Here is a 23,425-nt window from a genome sequence, read left to right on the forward strand (position 1 = left end):
TATTTAGAGTGTGTGAGAGAAAGGAGAAAAGGGAGCAGGGAGGCAAATGTCCTTTTCTTTTCCATATCTCAAGTCTTCCTCCTCTTCTGCGCAGACTAGAGTGGTGTTCTCCAGGCCTTAATGTGTAGGCTTTCCAAATGCAGCATAACAAAACCATCACTTCTCTTAATAGGCCCCAGCTTTGTTATCAAATACTGATATCTAGCACATTACTCACACAGCAGAGAGAGAGAGAGAGAGAGGGAGAGATGGATAGAGAGAGAGAGAGGGAGAGAGTGTGAGAGAGAGAGAGGAGAGAGAGAGAGAGAGGGAGAGAGTGTGAGAGAGAGAGAGAGAGAGAGAGAGAGAGAGAGGAGAGAGAGAGAGAGAGGGGGAGAGAGATGAAAGAAGGTAGAGATAGATACAGTAGCAGAAAGAGAGCATTAGCGAGAGGGGGGAGCGGCTAATAGCCAGATTGACTCCTGCTATTTAAAGAGGAGCTCCTTTACACAATTACTCCCTTCTTCCTCTCCTCCTCCTCTTTCATTCCTGCACTCATCAATACCTCAGAAGTCTACCCCTTCTCTGTCTCTCTCTGATTCCCTCTCTCCCTCTGCCCCCTCTCTCTGTTTGCTTTCAATCTCTATTTCTCTATTCACTCTCCCTCCTCCTCCTCTCTCTCTCTTCCTCTGTTTTTCCAGGGTAGACCCCAGGGGAGTGCCCTCTTCTCTCCTCTCCTCTCTCTATAGTAAATAGAGGCAGGCAGGCTGTGTGGGCCCAGAGTGTCAGTGTTGTCCAGGTATAAATAGGAGCAGGGGAGACACACAGGAGCCGATCCTCTTTCTGCAACCTGAGACGATATAAAGATAATACAGGTACATTGAATATGTAAGCCTATTGATGGTCCTCTCTCTATCTCTCTCTCTCTCTCTCTCTCTCTCTCTCTCTCTCTCTCTCTCTCTCTCTCTCTGTCTCTCTGTCTCTCTCTATCTCTCTCTGTCTCTCTGTCTCTCTCTCTCTCTCTCTCTCTCTCTCTGTCTCTCTGTCTCTCTGTCTCTCTGTCTCTCTGTCTCTCTCTCTCTCTCTGTCTCACTCTCTGTCTCGCTCTCTGACTCGCTCTCTGTCTCTCTCTCTTTTTGTCCTTCTCTCCTCTCTCTCTCTCTCGCTCTCTCTCTGTCTCTCTCTCTTTTTGTCTTTCTCTCCCCTCTCTCTCCCTCTCTCTCTCTCTGACTCGCTCTCTGTCTCTCTCTCTTTTTGTCTTTCTCTCTCTCTCTCTCTCTCTCTCTCTCTCTCTCTCTCTCTCTCTCTCTCTCTCTCTCTCTCTCTCTCTCTCTCTCTCTCTCTCTCTCTCTCTCTCTCTCTCTCTCTCTCTCTCTCTCTCTCTCTCTCTCTCTCTCTCTCTCTCTCTCTCTCTCTCTCTCTCTCTCTCTATCCCTCCCTCTCTCCTAGAGTTTTAGTTTCACCCCTCTCTCCCCAGGACCTCACCGGCTGTAAATTACGGACCTGAGGAAGCAACCATGTTTAATTCATTTTTACAGTTTAAAATCACTAGGATTTATTTATTAAATTCATCAGCATCTGAAACATAGAGGTTTCCTGCTGTAGGGGTCGGATGGGGGGAGAGAGGGCTGGAGGAAGGGAGAAAGGGAGGGGTGAGGGTGAGGGAGATCTCTGAGTGGCTCTCTGGCTCGCGTCCATGACGACGGTCGTTATGGTAATCTGTGGGCGGATAGATGGCTGTCGTGGCAACGGGGCCGCGGGACGACTGGCGGTAAACAGCCTCTCTGCCGCGCTGTAATTGGCCAGGTGTCTTTCTCTCTCTCTCTCTCTGTCTCCCTCTCTCCTCACTCACCCGTCTTTTAATTCAATTAGGCCCTAGCCCCACTCTACTCCCATTACACACTCATTTGCTTTTTGTGTTTTTATCTGCCGGCGTAATTCTGCTTTGGGTGTCAGGGCCATCATAAATTAGGACGGCCTTATCGCCACCCGTCTTTTTTAATGTGTGCCAGGGAAATGGAGAGAGGGAGGAGGATGAAGAGAGGAGAGGGCCCATCTTCATATTTGCCCGGAGACATGGCAGAGAGGATGGGAGAAGTGACGAATCATAGAGCCGGCATCATCATCGTAAAATAGAGAAAGAGAGAGAGGAACAGAGAGAGATCTATAATATGACATCATTGGTATCTAGGCTAGACCAGCTCTGGTGCTTGCCAGCTATAGTCCCCCTGTTTTCCAATCTCCCCTGAGTGTATGTATGTGTGTGTGTGTGCGTTTGTGTATGCGCACATCCTTGCTTCCATTTGTGTGACTGTGTGTGTGTGTGCGTGCATGTGTGTGTGTGTTACCTGTGTGGTTTCCAGTGGACAGGTAGGAGGCAGGTGCTGAGTCAGGCTGGTCAAGGTCATAGGCCCTCAGCTCATACCTGTCAATCACTCCTCTCACCTGGAGGGGCGGGGCCCAGCTAGACACGGAAGCCACTCCCACTCTTTAGACTAGAGGGAGGAGCCACAATCTGGGGGGCTGGAGAGAGAAGGAAGAAGGAGAGGGAGAGAGAGGGAAGAAGGAGAGGGAGAGAGAGTGAAGAAGGAGAGGGAGAGAGAAGGGAGAAGGAGAGGGAGAAAGAGAAAGAGGGAAGAAGGAAATGGAGAGCGAGGGGAGAAGGAGAGGGATAGAGAGGGGAGGAGGGGGAGTTTGAGGGGAGAGGGAGAGAGAGCGGAGAAGGAGAGGGAGAGAGAGGGGAGAAGGAGAGAGAGAGGGGGAAGAAGGAGAGGGAGAGAGAGGGAAGAAGGAGAGGGAGAGAGAGTGAAGAATCAGAGGGAGAGAGAGGGGAGAAGGAGAGGGAGAGAGAGGGGAGAAGGAGAGAGAGCGGGGAGAAGGAGAGGGAGAGAGAGGGGAGAAGGAGAGGGAGAGAGGGAAGAAGGAAAGGGAGAGAGAGGGGAGAGGGAGAGAGGGAAGGAGAGAGAGAACGAGGGAAGAAGGAGACGGGAGAGAGATGGGAGAAGGAGCGGGAGAGGTAGAGAGAGGGAAGAAGGAGAGAGAGAGAGGGAAGAAGGAGAGGGAGAGAGACGGGAGAGGGAGAGAGGGGAGAAGGAGAGGGAGAGAGAGGGGAGAAGGAGAGAGAGAGAGAGAGAGAGAGAGAGAGAGAGAGAGAGAGAGAGAGAGAGAGAGAAGAAGGGGGTGAAAGGAGAGGGAAAGGGGAAAGAGGGAGAGAGAGAAAGAAGAAAGCAGGGTAAGTAGAGAAAAGAAGGACATATTTAGGGAGATAGGTAGAACAAAAAAAAGGGAGGGACAGACAGAGGAGAGAGGTGGCAAATAGGGTGGGAGGGAAAGAAAGAGAGGGTGAGGGAAAGAGAGAAAGAGAGGTGTAGCGAGATACAGAGAGAGAGGTAGAGAGAGCTAGTGTCAGCCTAAAGAAAAGCAGCCCACATATTCTTCACTTTAATAGAGCCAGTAAATCATATCTAACCATTAGCATAAATACAATTTATTAGAGTTGTAACTTTTTCAGCCCTGATTTAATACATCCACCATTCATTCTGGACCATATTTTACAGCAATCAGCCTTTCTGCCCCCCACCTCCTCCCCCATTTCCTCCTTCTCTCTCTCTCGTTCTCCCTCTCTCCCTGCTTCTATCTCCCCCTCTCTCCCTTTCCTCTTTCTTTCCCACCCTTCTATCTCCCTCTCTCTCCATCTCCCTCCCTCTCTCCCTCCCAGTATTAATGATGATGGTTGGTGAGGCAGGGCGAGACACAACAGCAACACTCCATGATGTGATGTAACAGTAACAGTTTTATGCATGGCAGGGGAGACGTGGGTCATCCCAGGTCAACAGACTTTCGCATAAATACCAGGAAGAGGGAAATCCTCTGGTGTCTCCCTATACGAGGATTATCCATGTCAGTTAACATGAATGTTGCATATAAGGCCCTAAATTCACCCTATTTTGCCATGTAAACGTAGGTATGCAGGCATCAAATCAAATCAAATCAAATGTTGTTTGTGCGCAGGGATACACAAACACACACACGCACACACACACACACACACACACACACACACACACACACACACACACACACACACACACACACACAGACACACACACACACACACACACATTAGCGCTACCACACCACACCCCTCACACACATTTATTTGTCTGGGTGGTGTGGTAGTGAGGTAGCGAGCAGCTCCCATTTGTACAGTGCAGTGTGTGTGACGGGGCTGCTGTGGCAGTGGGACATATGATAAGCTATCAGGCCTCTCCATCTCATCTGGGTGACTGGAACACATATTGGCCTGCTAACAGCAGGATGGAGAATGGGCCCGCCTGAAAACTATGACACTAACTAATACCAGAGAGCTCTGCTGGAGAGAGAGAGAGAGAGAGAGAGAGAGAGAGAGAGAGAGAGAGAGAGAGAGAGAGAGAGAGAGAGAGAGAGAGAGAGAGAGACAGCGAGAGAGAAAGAGAGAGAGAGAAAGAGAGAGAGAGCGAGAGAGAGATAAAGAAAGAGAGATAAAGAGAGAGAGATAAAGAGAGAGAGAGAAAGGTAAATGCTACTGTTGTATTGTGTATGGTTGTATTATCTCTCTCTCTGTTTGTCTCCCTCTCTCTATCTCTCTTTCTCTCTGTCTATATTTCTGTCTATCTCTCTCTCTCTCTGATTTCTTAGCTCCACAGATCCTACCAGAAGTGAAAAAAGAGATCCTCTGTGAGTGTTGTTACCTGTTTCCCAGCTGCGCCCACGTTCCCAGGGTCCTGTTGTTCATCCGCCCGCTCCAGACGCCAGGTAATCTAGACAGGGATACACACACACACACACACACACACACACACACACACACACAGACACACACACACACACACACACACACACACACACACACACAAACACACACACACACAAACACTCAGCATATATTCGCCTGTCTATATTCAAGGTTGCACACATAAACAGGTGCCCTAAGGACAGACAGTGAGGCTATGCCACACCAGGCAGACACACAGACACCTAAAAGTGTGTGTATGAGAATAGCTGAATCTCCTCTGTGCTGCTATATTCTGTTCTAGCAGACAAAGGCAGGACAGCAGAAACACAGACCAACACACGGACAGACAGACAGAGAGATGGACAAAGGCAGACAGACAGAGAGACAGAGATAGGCCTATAGAAAATGATCTGTCTACAGTTGCGGTCAAATATATTGGCACCCTTGCACGAGTCCCTATTTCTTCTAAAATAAGTTGAAATTGCAAAAACGTTTGGTGTTCACACGTGTTTTTGAAATTGAGATTTTTCACTTCAAAGTCAAAAAATTGCCTTGACTAGATTACTCAGAATTCAAACTAATTTGGTTGGAGACAAGTGATTCTCGTTTACTGTGTAACATATCTCACCTGTGGTAAGTTGCAAGTGCCTGCAGGGTAAAAATAGCCATTCAAACAGTTTTGAAAAGAGAAAACAGAACATTCTATTACAAAGTGCAAGGGTGCCAATATATTTGACCGCAACTATATATTTACACACAGCCTGTAAGCACATTAGACAAGCTGCTTGCTGAGTCTCTGTCCACTTCTAGAATAATGCTGATAGAGAGAACATACTGTACGTTATGGATATGACTGTGACCTCTGCTCTGTCTGTCTCCATGGGGTCACTGGACTGTCTGGGTTAGGGTGTGTGTGTGTGTCCCTTTTTTGAGCATATGTGTGTGTGTGTGTGTGTGTGTGTCAGTGTGTGTGTTACCCGTGTCTCTCGGCATGTGTACACCAGTACAGAGTTGTTGACATGGCAATAGTAGACGCTGTCGGTTGCCGGGCAGCTGTCAAGATTGACCCTAATGGAGCGGCGGGCAGCGGCGGACAGACTAACGGCAGACACATCCGGTACACCACCGGGACCACTCTGAATGGTTACACCCCTCACTCACCCTCCAAGACCTGCCCAGGAGAGGAGAGAAGGTGAGGGTGAGGTGTGGGAGGTAGAGTGTATTTCTTACTGTGTCGATGGATGTGTGTGTGCGTGCTTGTGTGGAGCTTGTGTGTGTGTGTGTTCTCACAATGTCTGTGACTGTGGCTAATCAGAGCTCCTTGATTTAGTTCAGGGGTACTGCCCTCTCAGCTGTTCTGACCAATCATTGATGGAGGCCAAGATGACGGATCCCTGTTTGGCCAATGTGAGTTGGTTCCAGCCCCGGTCGCAGTGGCTAAGCCACACCCACATGCTCAGCTCTGTCACCTGACCTCCCCAGGATAGAACCAAGTACAGAAGACCTCCATCTAACTCAGCCTGGGACAAAGGAGAGAGGTTAGTAGGTGTGTGAGTGTGTGCATGCGTGCATGCATAGGAGTAGGTGAGTGTATGTGCCTTTGCATGTGTGTGTGTGTACTCACCAGTATGTAGTCAGTGTGTGTGTGTTGTAGGAGAACTACAATAAAGTGTTGAGTTGGTCCGTTCTGAACTCAAAGGAGATGTCGGATTTCTCCCCCACTGAACACCTCTGGAATCAACTCTAGGAAGCCTAACACAGAACCAGTGGAGGCTGGTGGGAGGAGCTATAGGAGGACGGGCTCATTCGTATGGCTGGAATGGAATCAATGGAATGGAGTCAAACGTGTTTTCCATATGTTTGATGTGTTTGATACCATGCCATTAATTCCATTCCAGCAATTACAATGAGCCTGTCCTCCTATAGCTCCTCCCACCAGCCTCCACTGCACAGAACACACACACACACACACACACACACTAAAGTATACAGTATACCAGAATGCAATATAATGCTAACAAGTCTCTTGATTCTTACTGTCTTTGCTCAGATATACTGTACTTTTTACCAAACCACATTGGCCAGTTACAAAGTTGACACAGGTCAACATGTCAAGAGACGATAATAGAGGATATCAAGAGTCTACAAAAAATGACTGTAACTTGATTTACCCAGTCTCATTCTTCATCAGACCAGGAAGTCCCTAGGGAGTGAGGCCATTAGGTTCTAAAACACCTTAGTTCCTACCTAAGGCAACCAGAAAACCTCTTCTGCACCAATTGGGCATCACCTAGAAAAAAAGAGAGAAAGAGGGGGGAAAGGGAGAGAGGGGGGTGAGGAAGAGAGTGAGAGAGGGAGCGAGATGGTGAGAAAGAGAGAGAGAGAGAGAAACCAGGAGAGACCGGGAGAGAGCGACAGAGAGAGAGAGAGAGAGAGAGAGAGAGCGAGAGAGAGAGAGAGAAAGAGAGCGATAGAGAGAAAGAGAGCGAGAGAGAGAGAGCAGAGAGAGAGAGAGAGAGAGAGAGAGAGCGAGAGAGAGAGAGAGCGAGAGAGAGAGAGAGAGAGAGAGCAAGAGAGACGAGAGAGAGAGAGAGAGAGAGAGAGAGAGAGAGAGAGAGAGAGAGAAAGAGAGCGAGAGAGAGAAAGAGAGCGAGAGAGAGAGAGAGAGAGCAGAGAGAGAGAGAGAGAGAGAGAGAGCAAGAGAGACGAGAGAGAGAAAGAGAGCGAGAGAGAGAGAGAGAGAGAGAGAGAGAGAGAGAGAGAGAGAGAGAGAGAGAGAGAGAGAGAGAGAGAGAGAGATATCGACTTTTACTTTACTCCGTTTCCAACAACATTTTCTTTTTACAATATTTCACTAGAGGGAACAAACCAACTAGGTGTGATTGTGAGTGTACATTCCTGAGTCTTGTCTGAGTAGAGTGAAGTCCTCTGGCAGCCCCCTGATGAATACCCCCATGTTCTCCCCTATAATGGTACAACCGCTGGACGCTTGACGCATTACCTAGAGGAGAGAGGAGAGAGAGAGTAGAGGGAGGGACAGAGGTATATCAGTTACTGAATACCTATTATCTTACGATATACAGCATGACGCTATATAGACATGTTCTACGTACAGGGTGGAATAGCTGAAGTTCATTTACATGTACATTTTTTAGCAGACGCTCTTATCCAGAGCGACTTACAAATTGTTCCACTGTAGAACAAATAGGGAGATTCTCATTTTGGGCAAACGGCCGTCCTCTCCTCGACTCCTCCGTCCTTTCTCCTCTGTGACCCGGAAACCGATAAGTGGTCGAGTGGTCGAGGAGAATGTAAATTAGTTAGTAGGCGAACAAAGGCGTGTCCTCGCCTCCTCGACAGCCTCCTCCCGCCGAGGAAGCACAAGAGAATCCTACCTGAGTCCTTTGTGGAAGAGTTTTGAGATCCACCACACTCCCTTTGAATCAGCTGTTACATCCTTTTATCTATAAAATGTCTAACACAACTACAGTAGCTGAATGTCTTTTTAATACTTTACATTTGGGATTCCACCCCTGTAAACGTAATTTGCATGAAGAAGGAGAGTCTCATTTCATTACATTTACATTTTAGTCATTTAGCAGACACTCTTATCCAGAGCGACTTACAGTTAGTGAGTGCATACATTATTTTTTAATTTTTTCATACTGGCCCCTCGTGGGAATCGAACCCACAACCCTGGCATTGCAAACGCCATGCTCTACCAACTGAGCTACATCCCTGCCGGCCATTCCCTCCCCTACCCTGGACGACGCTGGGCCAATTGTGCGCCGCCCCATGGGTCTCCCGGTCGCGGCCGGCTACAAGCGTTTCCTCCCCTCCACTACTCGGTTACCTTTGACCTTTTTCAAAAGGAGCCGAGGCGAGGACGGAGAATGGAGGAGATGAGGTAACCAATTGAAAATCTTACATATACTCAGAGAAACTGAGACACAGAAAGACCAACACACACATATTCAGTTTCACTGGGTTCCTGTGGTCAGTATGAGTACAGGTTGAGTAGGAGCAGAGAGGAGAGGAGAGGAGAGGAGAGGAGAGGAGAGGAGAGGGAGAGGAGAGAGAGGAGAGGAGAGGAGAGGGAGAGGAGAGGAGAGGAGAGGAGAGGAGAGGAGAGGAGAGGAGAGGAGAGGAGAGGAGAGGAGAGGAGAGAGGAGCTAGATGTAGAGTAGCCTGATTATTCTAATCACACAGAAGGTGACTCAGATTAACCTGGATAATACCTCAATAGAACACAAGAGAGCCTGGGATTAACACACACACAGACAAACACACACACACACACACACACACAGACACACACACACACACACACACACACACACACACACACACAGTGAATATGATTATCGTAACCATGGTGAGTGCTACCTTGGTATTGATCATCCACAATGATCGTTCCCACGGCCTGTTTCCTGGTTGCCATGATGCTGTGCCACTGGCCATCGTTGTACCTCCTCCCCCGTCACCCTCCACTCCCACTGCCACAGCCCAGCCCTGGGAGAGGAGACAGAGAGGTCATACACACCTACACCTGGCCGCGTGTGTGTTTTTCTTCCAAAGTATGTATGACATCATCGGTATCGGCAGTTAGCAGGCGGGATGGGCACTCTGCAGAAAGAGAACAGGTAACACACACACACACACACACACACACGCACACATAACAAAGCGGTGCATCTCTGCTGTGTGATGAAGATTTAATGATGAGATCAATATATGTATGAATGCCAAGGTATATCAGCCTCCTGACACCTTTACTACCCAGCAGACAGCAGACATGTCTACTTAACAACACCCATCACAACAATACAGGACAGGACGGGGGGAGGACACTCTCTCTTTCTCTCTTTATCCTCACTCTGTCTCCCTCTCTCTACTCTCCCCCTCCCTCTCTCTCTCTTGCTCTCTCTCTCCCTCTCTCTGGTTGAGGCATATTGAAGCTTGCTGTGTTGTTTTCATTACAGATTGTATCACTTCAATCTGGACATAATCCAACCAAAAACCCTGGATGAAGGGAGATTTCTGTACCATGCTGATATCCATACTGCTGCGTTCAATGTCAGCAGAATGAACCCCGATGACTCTGTGGCGGGTGACGCGTACAAGGCGAGCAGGTACGAGCTCCGCAAATCCATTAGGGATGCAAAAAGACAATACAGACTCAAACTTGAATTGATGTTCGACAACTCAGACTCACGACGCATGTGGCAAGGACTACAGACTATCACGGACTAGAAAGGCAAATTCACACATTCTATGCTTGCTTCGAGGCAGACAATACTGAGCCATCCAGGAAGACTCTCGTTGCTCCGGACAACCAGGTGTTTTCGCTCTCCGGGGCTGACGTGAGGGAAACTCTCAAGAGTGAATACTCACAAAGCCACCGGCCCAGATGGCATCCCTGGCCGCGTCCTCCGAGTGTGTGCTGACCAGCTGGCGGGCGTCTTCTTGGACATCTTCAACCTGCCCCTGTCCCAGGCTGTAGTCCCCACCTGCTTCAAGGAGTCCACCATCGTCCTAGTTCCCAAGAAAAACAAGGTGACATGCCCAAATGACTATCGCCCTGTCGCACTCACCCCAGTCATCATGAAGCGCTTCGAGAGGCTGGTCATGGCCCACATCAAGGCCAGCATGCCAGGCACACTGGACCCACTCCAATTTGACTATCACTCTAATAGATCCACAGATAGGTCGCTGGTTCAGGTCCCCGATTTGACTTGGTAGATATGTCGACGTGCCATTGGGCGGGACGCTTGACCCTGGTTGCTCCTGTGGGTCGCTCTGGATGGGAGTGTCTGCTAGATGACTGAATGTAATGTAAATGTTGAGTGGCTTCACTGCAGGTAGATTGTATGTTTTAATATTCAATCAAAAAAAAAAATTAACATAGATCCACGGAAGATGCCATTTCCTTCGCTATTCATACGGCCGTAACACATCTGGGCCCGGTTTCCCAAAAGCATTTTAAGGCTAAGCATCGTTAGAACCTTCGTAAGAGCATCTTTAAATTTCCGAGCCTTTCCCAAAACCGTCTTTATTAACATTGCACTTGAAATCGCTCGTAATCTAACGCCTGCCTCAGACCACTCATAGAACAGCTACACTAAGTGCGTCGTTAGATCACCGTTTGACCTCCTGCGTCACTTTACACACGGAAGATCTCAGCTAAACTTAGAATGAAGATGTTTATCTGTCTCTCTGTCACCTTCCTAATATTGAGTTGCACCCCCTTTTGCCCTCAGAACAGCCTCAGGTCGTCAGGGCATGGGACTCTACAAGGTATCGAAAGTGTTCCACAGGTATGCTGGCCAATAATGACTCAAATGCTTTCCACAGTTGTGTCAAGTTGGCTGGATGTCCTTTGGGTGGTTAACTATTCTTGATACACATGGGAAATTGTTGAGCATGAAAAACCCAGCAGCGTTGGAGTTCTTGACACACTCAAACCGATGAGCCTGGCACCTACTACCATACCCTGTTCAAAGGCACTTAAATATTTTGTCTTGCCCATTCACCCTCTGAATGGCACACATGCACAATCCATGTCTCAATTGTCTCAAGGCTTAACAATCCTTATTTAACCTGTCTCCTCCCCTTCATCAACACTGATTGAAGTAGATTTAACAAGTGACATTCTACCTCCCAATAAGGGATCATAGCTTTCACCTGGATTCAGTGTACATTCATGCTTCACACACATCACAACTGCTGCTACCAGACTCTTATTATGATTCCTAAATACTGCACAATTTAAACACTTGCCCCCCAATCCTCCCTTTCCCAAAACACATGTAAATATTGGACTATAAATTGTGCCTTCCTGTATTATACTTATGCTAAAATGTTTACTCTATTCTACTGAGCCATTTACTTTATGTTCCTACTTTTATATTTTCTTATTTCTTATTGTCGAGAAGGAACCTGCAAGTAAGCATTTCGTTGGATGTATACCATGTGTATCCCGTACAAATGACTAATACCACTTGAATCTTGAGATACTCAGCTCTGCACCTCTTTCTAAACCAGCTGGGAGTGTCAGATATTCCATTGTTTTTTGCTAAAACATACATTGACAAATACACTGTTCATTTTCACTGTTCAGTGCTACTACACTCTCAGATTTTTTTTTACTAAATGCTAGAATCCTTAGTTGCTACATCCATTTTCAAATTTTAAATGAAGTATATATACCCATTGATTCTTGAAGAATATAACTTATAAATGCCTCATGAGCTTAGTTTAACTCTCGGTACGACCATCCGAACTCAAAATGTAAGCTTGTTTTACTTCAATGTTTGTAAACAATGTAAATGTAAACAAACACATTTGATATCATGGATGGTCAGTCGTTGCATCCATAGCTCTGTCTATGAATTTGAGAGTGGTTACATTTCTCCAGCCCCATTTCTTCGTTTTTTTATCGAAACGGGCAGGGAAAACACTTTGTTATTGTTTCATTTAAGGATTCTAGCTTTAAAGGGGTACAAACGCTTGTAACTGTAGTGGTACCCTGTAAGGTACGTCCATTGTACCATTAGTTGTAGGTAAATAGTTGTACCCTTGCAGTTCGTACCTTAAAAGAGCCAATAGTGTACTATATAGTCCACAGGTACAAAACCGTACCTTTAGAAAAGGTACAAATGTGCATTTTAGGGTACCACCACAGTGACAAAGCACTTTTCCTTTTAAGTTGCAAAAAAGTACTTATTCTCCATATGAAGTCCCTCACTTGTACACACCATCCCACTTCTGACACCAATGGAGTGAATTCCGGGACAGTCCTGACCGGGACTCGAACCTGGGTCTAGTGATTGTCAAGCCAACATAACCATTACGCCAAGAGGTTTTACCTCCTGACAAGGTCTTTCAGTGTTGTGTGAAAGTCAGTACAAAAATAATTAAAACTCTTTATTGTCACATGCTCTTATGTAAGCCTTTATAAAGACTTCAGAACTGGCAGTGGACATGCTCAAACTTAAATTAACATAACCTAAACTGGTACAACACTTAAACTCACGGGTGGCCAAAAATAACTAACTGAAAGCCACGCCCCCACTAATCCACGCTTCTTACCATGGGAAACAGAAATGTCCCTTCAAATAACCTCTTTTTTTGAGAGAGTGTGATGATTGTACCTTTATATTAAACATATTGGGTACAGAAATGTACCATTATTCTAGATTATTTGCACATGTACCCTAAAAGGTAACGAACAGTACCATGTGAGATCATATGTGTATAATAAAAAAATAAAAAAATACCCCAGGGAACAATGCTGTACACTAACTGTACACTTTTTTCCTGAGAGTGAGTACAAGTATTGTGTGTTAGTCTGTAAAAGCATTTTTAACACTAGAGCTACTATTGTTGTCAAAATCTGCCCTGTCTCTCTCTTCTCTCTCTCTCTCCCTCCTTCCTCCCTCCTTCATTCAGGAGGTTTCATTAAGGTCCTGTGAGATTTGAGAGGTCTATTCTGTCATCCCCCCAAAAAGCCTCTCAGTCTCTCTCTCCACCTGCTGGGCTGCTTGGCTGGGTCTGGGCCTCACTTTCATTACCTATAGGGCCAAACTACCGTATGTGTGTGTATGTGTGTGGTCTTTATACACTAAACACTCCTTCTAGAATGGGTGAATCGCCCTCGGACTTCTCTGGAATAATAGAGAAAGGGGTTAGGTGTGTGTGTGTGTATGTGTGTGTATGTGTGTGTGTCCCACTGCCCCCTCTCTCTTTAATAAAGTGTATTTGGGAGTGAAAGCTGAGGGAGATAGTTACGCCCACTTCCGATTGCCAGATAAATAGCACTTATCCAAAGTGCTGCCCCACACATAAGGCCGCCATTAGGGGAAACAGCCCTGGCAACCTTGGGGGTTGAACCCAATCTCTTTACTGTAGTGAGAACACAAGCTGAATGGACTTTGTTAGGGTGGGTTACAGGCACACACACACACACACACACACACACATTAGGTCACTTTAGCATTATTCATTTATTCATTCATTCATTCATTCATTCATTCTCTCTCACTATCAGGGTGTATACAGAACCCTTCTCTTTGTCCTTGTGTTAGGCTATACAATACGCAAGCTTCATAAACTAGTAATAAACTAGTAAAAAACAAATAAAGTCATACTGGCAAGAGCAGTGTGCAGGTTTTTCTTGTCTTTTACATGCTGTTTGTGGATAATTCCTGCTAAGCATGTTTATCACACTGACACAGAGAATGCTGTGAAATGCTCCTTATTTGCAGTGTGTGTGTGTGCGTGCGTGTTATTTACATATATTAATAAAAACATTAGTCGGATCATTATGTTGTCCTGTCGACCCAGATTCTAATGGAATATCGTTTACATATGTTACAAATCACATGCCTCATTGGCCACCCTAGACTTTGCCTGACACATGGAGTACTTAACAGACTAGAACATGTTGATCTTGTGCGCTTGTGTTCAAAACGTTAGTAACGGTCTATTTGTTACTTGCGACAACATTCAGTTCAGAAAAATGCCTGGATTCAATCAAAGGCGCATTGTCGTCAAGCGCACTGCAATGCATAGATTAACAGTAAACATAACGAACGTCGGCTCAAGCATAAATTATCTTTAAAGGTCAAGTGCAGTGCAGTGCGGTTGTTGACAATGCACCTTTGATTGAATCCTGGCCTAAATCATACATAGCTACTGTATGGCTGAGGGGTGGGGTGTGCATGTGTCATATCCCACACAGATTCCCAGTGGTCCCTAACCAGTGTTTAAAGAGACAACTGTAACTTAAGAGAAGAGAGGCATGGTTAGTGACAGCTCTAACACTACAGTAGCTAAACATCCCTCTATGAGACATCTTTTCATAAAATTCTCATTAATTCCATCATTAGAAAGTGTGTGTGTGGTTGTGGGGGGAGCATACCAGTTTCCTGTGTCACGCCAAATTAGGTCCCCCGTGGTGGTAATCCCATTAGGCCTGTTGAATTGGCTAATGGGGGAACTAATGGGGGAGCTATCAGGGGACATTAATCGGCCGTGACACCACTCCTAGTGTTAATTACCAAACTAGCCTAACTAAATGTGTTTGGGAATGCTGCTGCGGCACTGGAGAAGGAATAGGTCCTTATTGAGTGTGTGTGGGGGGGAGGTTATTGGGGAGGAGAGACGGTTGGTGGTCTGACGGACGCTCGCGTGAAATCATCTCCCATCATCACTTTCATCATCAGAGCAATTGACTCGAGTGTGTGTGTGTATGTGTGGCTTAATTAGCTAGCGATTGGTATGCACGCGCCGTGACTGCGGGGAAGGAGTTAATTGGAGGCCAATTCAAACGCTGACACACTTTGAACGTTTTCCGATCGGATTTTACAGATGAAGAAGTCATAATATCCCTCCAACGAAACACAATATGGGTTTAATACGTTTTCATGGATATGAAAACCTTCAGTGACAGAATTGGAAACCTGGAAATCAGCCTGGAAATCAGTTTTTACTTTCCTCAGTAATCAGTTTCTTATTAAGCCATTGAGTATCATAAAACATTTCATACACAAATAATATATATTCTATAGTGTCACACCCAAAATAAACGCCTGAACTATCTAGATTGAGCAGCCATGTTTGTAGTTTGTTACCTGTGTGTTAATCTCGGTTAACCCAGAAGTAAAATCTTGCGTAATTTTGTCAGCTGAGTAATTAACTTCTGGGCCTATACGTGTTAGAAATGGAGACTCTCAGACAAACCCCACACCCCTTCCAATCCATGTGGGCACACGCCCAAAGCACTCAAGGCCAAGTAATTTAAGCATCGCCTTTGCCCAATCCTGGTATGTTTAAATAACTAGTGACGAAAACCAAAGAAACTGAACTAGTGCTTTATCTCACGCATTCCATTCAGTCCCGACACATTCTTCGGTCTACATGCAGAATCTGCCCACGAGAGATTACCTGTGTGTCAAACAGGGAGTACGCCGATGTTTGTAGTTTGTTACCTGTGGGTAAAATAGGAAGTTGGGCTGTCCATTGCTGTTATCTGCAGAGCCAGGTACTCCTCCTGGTTTCCAGGAGACACTGCACAGAGCAGCAGGCCGTCGGACGCTCGCGTTCTAAAGCTCAACTGGAGATCTAGAGGAGGGAGGAGGAGAGAGGAAGAAAGAAGTGTGTGTGAAAACCTACAGTATGAGATAAAAGGAAGGCATTTGTGCGTGTGTAGACGGTCCCAGTGGACCCCTCACACACTCCTCTCTAGATCCCGCCTAAACCCACCCTGTGTGTGTGTAATGTATGTATGTGTACACCTCCTAAACCCACTTCCCCTGAGCCCCCATGTATGGCCTCAAGTCAGGATAAAACCTCTCGCTTTGAAGCCCCAACACCCTACCCCAGCTGTGTATTCATGTCTCCGGCGGCGCGCGCGTGTGTGCGCGCGTGTGTGTTCAGTCTAACGTCACCATTAGGACTCCAGGGGAGCGCTGAATGCTCAGGTTAAACACATCTCCTCCCGTCTAATCTCTGACTGGTCTCTGTGTGTTAATCTGATAATCTGTAGTTAATCTGAGGAGGTAGAGCTGATCTCTAAGGCACGTCTAATTCCCTCTGAACTGACAGGAGACTCCCGGAAGACAACTCTATCTCTCTCTTTCCTTCCGTCTCCATCCCTTTATCCCTGCTTTAGATCCCAAACTCGGATACAGGGAATCAGGGATAGAGGGAACACCCTCGGAATTCTGAGCTTGGTCTCTTTCGGAATGTTATCAGTGTGGGAATTTCAGAGGAACTGGAGACCTAATACGAGTCGTGACGTTAAACACAATGTGGTGGGAATTCAAAAACACCTGAAATAGAAATACGACTGAAATAGAACATCTAAAACGGACAGTCACATTATATCTGTATAGTAACAGGCAGTTTACTGTATTTTCACAGCGTAAACGGCTGACTTGAAACAATCATCCTGTATGTCGCATGTACATTAAGTCACATCCCACCTTGTCATCAGTGAGACGAGAGGGGGCATGACAGATATGTGACGTGAAGTTAGCCCACTTTAACCTCTCTCTCCTTCCTCCTATCTTTATCTCTCTCAATCTCCCTCTCTCTTTCCAGCTCTCTTGATGGGAGCAATAGAGTGTACCTTCTCTTACGTTCTCAGTGTCAGAGCAACCTGACCACATACTGTACCTACTCTAAGCCCTTGTAGTCGTAGATACACACATCAGAGACTTGAGGGAGACGATACAAGACAGATAGGTGATGCTAACTCAGTCTGTTTTAACCTGATAACACACTAGAGTAGGTCATCTGGGAATACTCCCTCTCTTTCTCTCTCTCCACTACCCCCCCCGCCCCCTTTCAATGGGGGAAAGGGCTGCTACCACTACGGCTCTATGGTACTGAACACACTGGCCCTTGGGACATTGACATGTCTAAGACAGACACTCATATGACTTACAGAGACTGTCCTTGGAGCAGACATGTAAACATCCTGTGATGGAAATCCTCCCTCGGCAGAAATAGTTGGTCAGAAGAAACCACAAACAGACTGGAACAATGAAATGCCATTTACTGAAATGCTGTGAGTTGGTGGTGTAGTTGAGATGCGCGGACTCTTGCACAGTTGTTGTTTTGAGTAATGTGAGGCTGTTGTTGGTGTTTGTGTGTGCTGACAGTTATTAGCACAGCACAGGTTAGAAGCTACAGATGTGGGGCCTCCCGAGTGGCGCAGCGGTCTAAGCCACTGCATCGCAGTGCTTGAGGTGTCACTACAAACCCGGGTTCAATCCCAGGCTGTGTCACAACCAGCATTGTCCAGGTTAGGGGAGGGTTTGGCCAGGGGGGCTATACTTGGCTCATCGTGTTCTAGCGACTCCTTGTGTGCGGGCCGGGCGCCTGCAGGCTGACTTCAGTTGTCAGTTGAAAGGTGTTTCCTCTGACACATTGGTGCAGCTGGCTTCCGGGTTAAGCTGGCCACTCAGTGAATGTGCTATAGCAGGGGCTCTGAGGAGTGTATAGCTGGGATAGTCCAGAGGGAGAGAGAGAGAGACTCTCCTAGGAGACCATAGAGACTTGCTTGACCACTCAGTGACATAGCTGACCGCTCTGTAGCTGGTACATCCTAAGGGAATGACGTCCCCGTTGGGACACCATATAGAGAGAGATCTGTGTCTGGTTTCACTCAAGGTGTTTTATGCAACCAGGTATTGTCCTAAGTTGACACTGTTAAGGGATCTGAGTAGTGTCTTAGACAGTATGTGTACAGTACATCATATACAGTATACACACACACACACACAGTCACCAATGCACTCTCCTGCAAGAGGGGAGGACACTCTTCGAATTGACATCTCCTTGACCACTCGACCACTTATCATTTTCCAGGTCAGGGAGGAAAGAGGACAGAGGAGAGAGGAGGACATACTTTTGCCCAAATTAGAAAAGGCCATGGTCCCCTGGAGGTTTTGTCTTGTTCCTGGTTTGTTCCCAGGATGTCGCCAAGGACAATTTTAGGATGATCTCGGAACATCTTTTTTTTTTTGACACAATTATTATTCAACATGTCCTCACCTGAGATTTGAAATCACAACCTCTTGGTTCACGACATTCAGAGCTTTCTGCTACACCACCATGTCTGTGTCAGTGACTGATTTCACCTGTATTACTACACTTTGCACTTCAAAGTCAATTTCAGTTCTGTTAAAAATACACTAAAGAAAAACTATTATATGTATGATAGTGATTCAGGAGTATCATTAAAACAGAATAATATGTCCCACCAATATTAGACGATTATTCATAAAACCCTCAAATTGCTGAGAGAGTAAATGAAATCATTGATGAGAGAATAGTCATATTAACTGAGAACTAAAATACAGTAAGCAGTGCAGATGGCACTCTTTTGCTAAGTGCAGAGATGTATTATAGGTCATTCATGTGTAGGGGACTTCTGAGAATGCTACAGTCTTTGTGGTGCAGCAGAACAAGCAGCGTACCTCAAATCCAGAGTTTGTGAATTAAATTTTGAATTTTGTATTTGTTTAAATGTATTTATAATATAAATGTATTTAAACAGGGAAATCCCATAAAGACCAAGACCAATGGAGCTCTGCACACAATCATACAAATTCACAATATTTACAATTCCAACGCAATAAAAACATACAATATTTACAAGTAATTTAAGAAAAGTAACTTACAAAACACGATCATGAAAAACAAACACATTTCTCATGTTTTAATGTTCCTAGAACATTCTCAGAACGTCAGTGGAATAACGTCTCTCCAAAACCTTTAAAGGGACCTAATGAGAACGTTGTCTAATGTCCTTCAGATGTCCCTTGCTTGCTGGGTCACATGCACGGATGTAGACATGCCTGTTGCAATGTTGTAGACTCAATATTCAGAGATTCATGCTGTATGGGATATAGGACTGACTGATGATTCCAACTTATGTGGAGATCATTTGTTTTAATAAGGATTTCCGATGTTATCTGCAACGCAATTATAGATATCATGAGTGGTATTTATTACATTTACAGTGTATTATCATCAAAGAACAGCCAGAGATTAAAAATAACTTGCCACGCTTAGCAAAACAATGTTTCAGTCAAACCCTTTCCAACACCTCAAACACAAAAACAAACACACACACATTGTCTAAGCAGAATCCATCCTCCTATATCCTTGCTCTTTTGTTGAGTGGATTTCTATTTGTCATCCCACCAAACAAACAGGTTTTGCCTGGCATAATCTAGTCAGATCATCCAGCGGATCACTCCAGTCATGTTAGCGTGGCGCAAGCATTAATCAGCCCAGCCGTATTAATGAGAGCGCGGCTAGCGCTAATTACCGCCATAGATTCTGAAGCAGCCCATTAAATATACAAATGACAGAGTTAAAGAGCCCAGCCTCTCCTGATTAATCTTTAAATGGAGAAAAACTAATGATGTCTGTAAAGTTTTCCCTCCACTTTGCCTCCGCGCAGCAATCAATCAAATTAATTAAGGAAAATAATTTGCTATCATTTACATTTCCTCCGCGTTACGATAGCAGAGTGTGTGTGGAGTCAGGAGAAATTATTCCTTTCTCCTTTTTTTTTTTTTTTTTCCTCGCCGTTTTTGATTTAGTTGATTTCAGTGGGGCAAAAACCTCTGGATTTGACTGGTAACAAAACAGATCCCAATCTGAAAACAGATTTATTAATTTTCATACAAAAGAGATATGCCCAGTTTTTTAGATGTATAAAAAAACATCTCTAAATGGATGAATCCAGTATGGAAACATGCACTCAGAGTTATTCATCTCTCAGGCATTGATTTCATTGATTTCATGGTGAAAAAGCTTCCTTGATTGGAGCCCAGATTTAGCATAAAGCACATTGACCTCTCAAAGACAAGTGGCATACATCCACTCGACTCCGTATTCCCTGAAAACGCAAGCATACATCAACTAAATGAACAAATTATGGAAACATGAACGTTATCACGAAAATCACATTATTAATATTCTAAAATATATTCTAAAATAGTGCATTATGTTGTTGTGGAGAGAAGATGATGAGTGATTTGAGACAGAAAGCCCATCAGGCTGCAGTAAAGCATTGATGAGTTCCACCGTCTGATCAATCTGCCGTACAGACGGTGCATTTTTAATCTGGTTTATCTCTGATTTGTTTGGTGTTGCGTGCGCCTCCGCAGATATAATTGGATGTAGGGGACGAGGTTAATATTGATTGTGTAAAGGTATGGTTATGGCGAAAACACGTAATGATAGTGAATACATCCGGTTTATGCCAATGACGAGATCCATTACCCTCTATATATCTATGTCTAAAGTATTTTATCATAGCCAGTAAAAACGCTTAAGCCTATATTCAATCGGTTTTAAGACAGCCATTCCACACACCTTGTCAGGACATAGAGAAGCAGTTCTCAATACTATTTCAATGTCCCTCTGCTCTCCAGTCTATAGCAACATGGTGGTAATTATTTATGAGTGTCCATCTTTACTGAAATACGTACACATTACTGAATACCCTGAGAGCATGGAGTCTATACCGTAGCTGTGTGGAGAAGCACCCCCAAACAGAGCTAATCTGGGAGTGTGTGAAGTGATTGTTCTGGTTTGTGCCTCTGCCTTCTTCATTAGGAAGGGTGTGTGTGCGTGTGTGCGCGTGTGTGTGTATGCACTTGTGTGTGCGCATGTGTGTGTATGCACTTGTGTGTGTATATACATTTGTGTGCGAGTGCTTGGCGGGCTTGTGTGTGTTTGCGCACGTGTGTATGCTCACTTATGTGTGTGTGTATGTAATGGTGTGGGGCCCAAGGACGATCCTCCTTCTCTGACTGCAGCCATTGATCAATTAGCGGCAGCAAGACTGAAGCCTGGGCCTGATTTATAAAGATTTATCCTGCGTCATTATTTAAGGAGAAAAGGGGAAATAGCTGCTAGATGGTAATAGAGTTAAAGGGCAGATGGCCGTGCGTCTCCACACCAGGCAAGGGCAGCCGGGTCTACCATTAGTTTACTTTACTTTACTATCATATCATATGTAGGTTGGTGATGTCCTACACTGCAGAGGGAGTAGGGAGTAATTGGTGGTCTATTCATACAAATACAGACAGATTTCTCAGGTACACTGTTTAAAGCTTGGAGGAGAGTAAGATGGTGAACGCGAGCTACAATATTGAGCTACAATATTGAGCACTGTGCTGGAGACACACACACATAAACACACACAGTCTGCTAGGGCGATACATCACGGAGATGCCAAAGTAAGAGGTGGATAATGTAACTTTACTCATATATCGATATAAAAAAGGGATTTGTAAACAACATATTACAAATCCCTTTCCTCAAAATCAAAACAAGGAAGAGAAAACACGTTAATAATCCTCAATGAAAGCTTTCCATTACTTCACCCTGTAGGGGCGAACCGGATGCTTAGGAAGCGATACCATTTGATTAGCATTAGGGCCAATTAAAACATATATAATATAATTTAAACAAATGGCCGACTGGGGATGTTTTGGTTGTGTTTGCAGATGAAGCAGAACATGTTTTGATTTGGAGCTCAGTTCTCCAATTATGTGAGTAAACAGTGGTGTAATTGTCCTCTGTCTCAGAGTGGATGTCATTTACTTAGCTGAGACTCTACCACAGAGACACTGTTACAGTCTGAACACATAGAGAGAAACAACAAACAAATGATAAGCTACAGTGCGCTCCAAACGTATTGAAATGATACAACGACTATGAGGTTAAATTGCAGACTGTCAGCTTTAATGTAAAAAAATTTATCCATATCGGGTGAACCGTTTCGAAATTACACCACTTTTTGTACATAGTCACCCTATTTTAGGGGACCAAATGTATTTGGACAAATTCACTTATACAGTGAGGGATAAAAGTATTTGATCCCCTGCTGATTTTGTACGTTTGCCCACTAATTTTAATGGTAGGTTTATTTGAACAGTGAGAGACAGAATAAAAACAACAAAAATCCAGAAAAACGCATGTCAAAAATGTTATAAATTGATTTGCATTTTAATGAGGGAAATAAGTATTTGACCCCCTCTCAATCAGAAAGATTTCTGGCTCCCAGGTGTCTTTTATACAGGTAACGAGCTGAGATTAGGAGCACACTCTTAAAGGGAGTGCTCCTAATCTCAGCTTGTTACCTGTATTAAAGACACCTGTCCACAGAAGCAATCAATCAATCAGATTCCAAACTCTCCGCCAAGACCAAAGAGCTCTCCAAGGATGTCAGGGACAAGATTGTAGACCTACACAAGGCTGGAATGGGCTACAAGACCATCGCCAAGCAGCTTGGTGAGAAGGTGACAACAGTTGGTGCGATTATTCGCAAATGGAAGAAACACAAAATAACTGTCAATCTCCCTCAGCCTGGGGCTCCATGCAAGATCTCACCTCGTGGAGTTGCAATGATCATGAGAATGGTGAGGAATCAGCCCAGAGGATCTTGTCAATGATCTCAAGGCAGCTGGGACCATAGTCACCAAGAAAACAATTGGTAACACACTACGCCGTGAAGGACTGAAATCCTGCAGCGCCCGCAAGATCCCCCTGCTCAAGAAAGCTCTGAATGATTCAGAGGAGAACTGGGTGAAAGTGTTGTGGTCAGATGAGACCAAAATCGAGCTCTTTGGCATCAACTCAGCTCGCCGTGTTTGGAGGAGGAGGAATGCTGCATTTGACCCCAAGAACACCATCCCCACCGTCAAACATGGAGGTGGAAACATTATGCTTTGGGGGTGTTTTTCTGCTAAGGGGACAGGACAACTTCACCGCATCAAAGGGACGATGGATGGGGCCATGTACCGTCAAATCTTGGGTGAGAACCTCCTTCCCTCAGCCAGGGCATTGAAAATGGGTCGTGGATGGGTATTCCAGCATGATAATGACCCAAAACACACGGCCAAGGCAACAAAGGAGTGGCTCAAGAAGAAGCACATTAAGGTCCTGGAGTGGCCTAGCCAGTCTCCAGACCTTAATCCCATAGAAAATATGTGGAGGGAGCTGAAGGTTCGAGTTGCCAAACGTCAGCCTCGAAACCTTAATGACTTGGAGAAGATCTGCAAAGAGGAGTGGGACAAAATCCCTCCTGAGATGTGTGCAAACATGGTGGCCAACTACAAGAAATGTCTGACCTCTGTG

The 23,425-nt window shown here is 45.3% G+C and overlaps 1 pseudogene; it reads right to left on the minus strand.

Moving 5' to 3' along the window:
- LOC121544484 overlaps nt 1-23,425 on the minus strand; it is a 244,163-nt pseudogene that overhangs the window by 118,673 nt on the left and 102,065 nt on the right.

The sequence above is a fragment of the Coregonus clupeaformis genome, chromosome 29 (assembly GCF_020615455.1).
Source record: "Coregonus clupeaformis isolate EN_2021a chromosome 29, ASM2061545v1, whole genome shotgun sequence".
Classification (NCBI taxonomy): domain Eukaryota; kingdom Metazoa; phylum Chordata; class Actinopteri; order Salmoniformes; family Salmonidae; genus Coregonus; species Coregonus clupeaformis.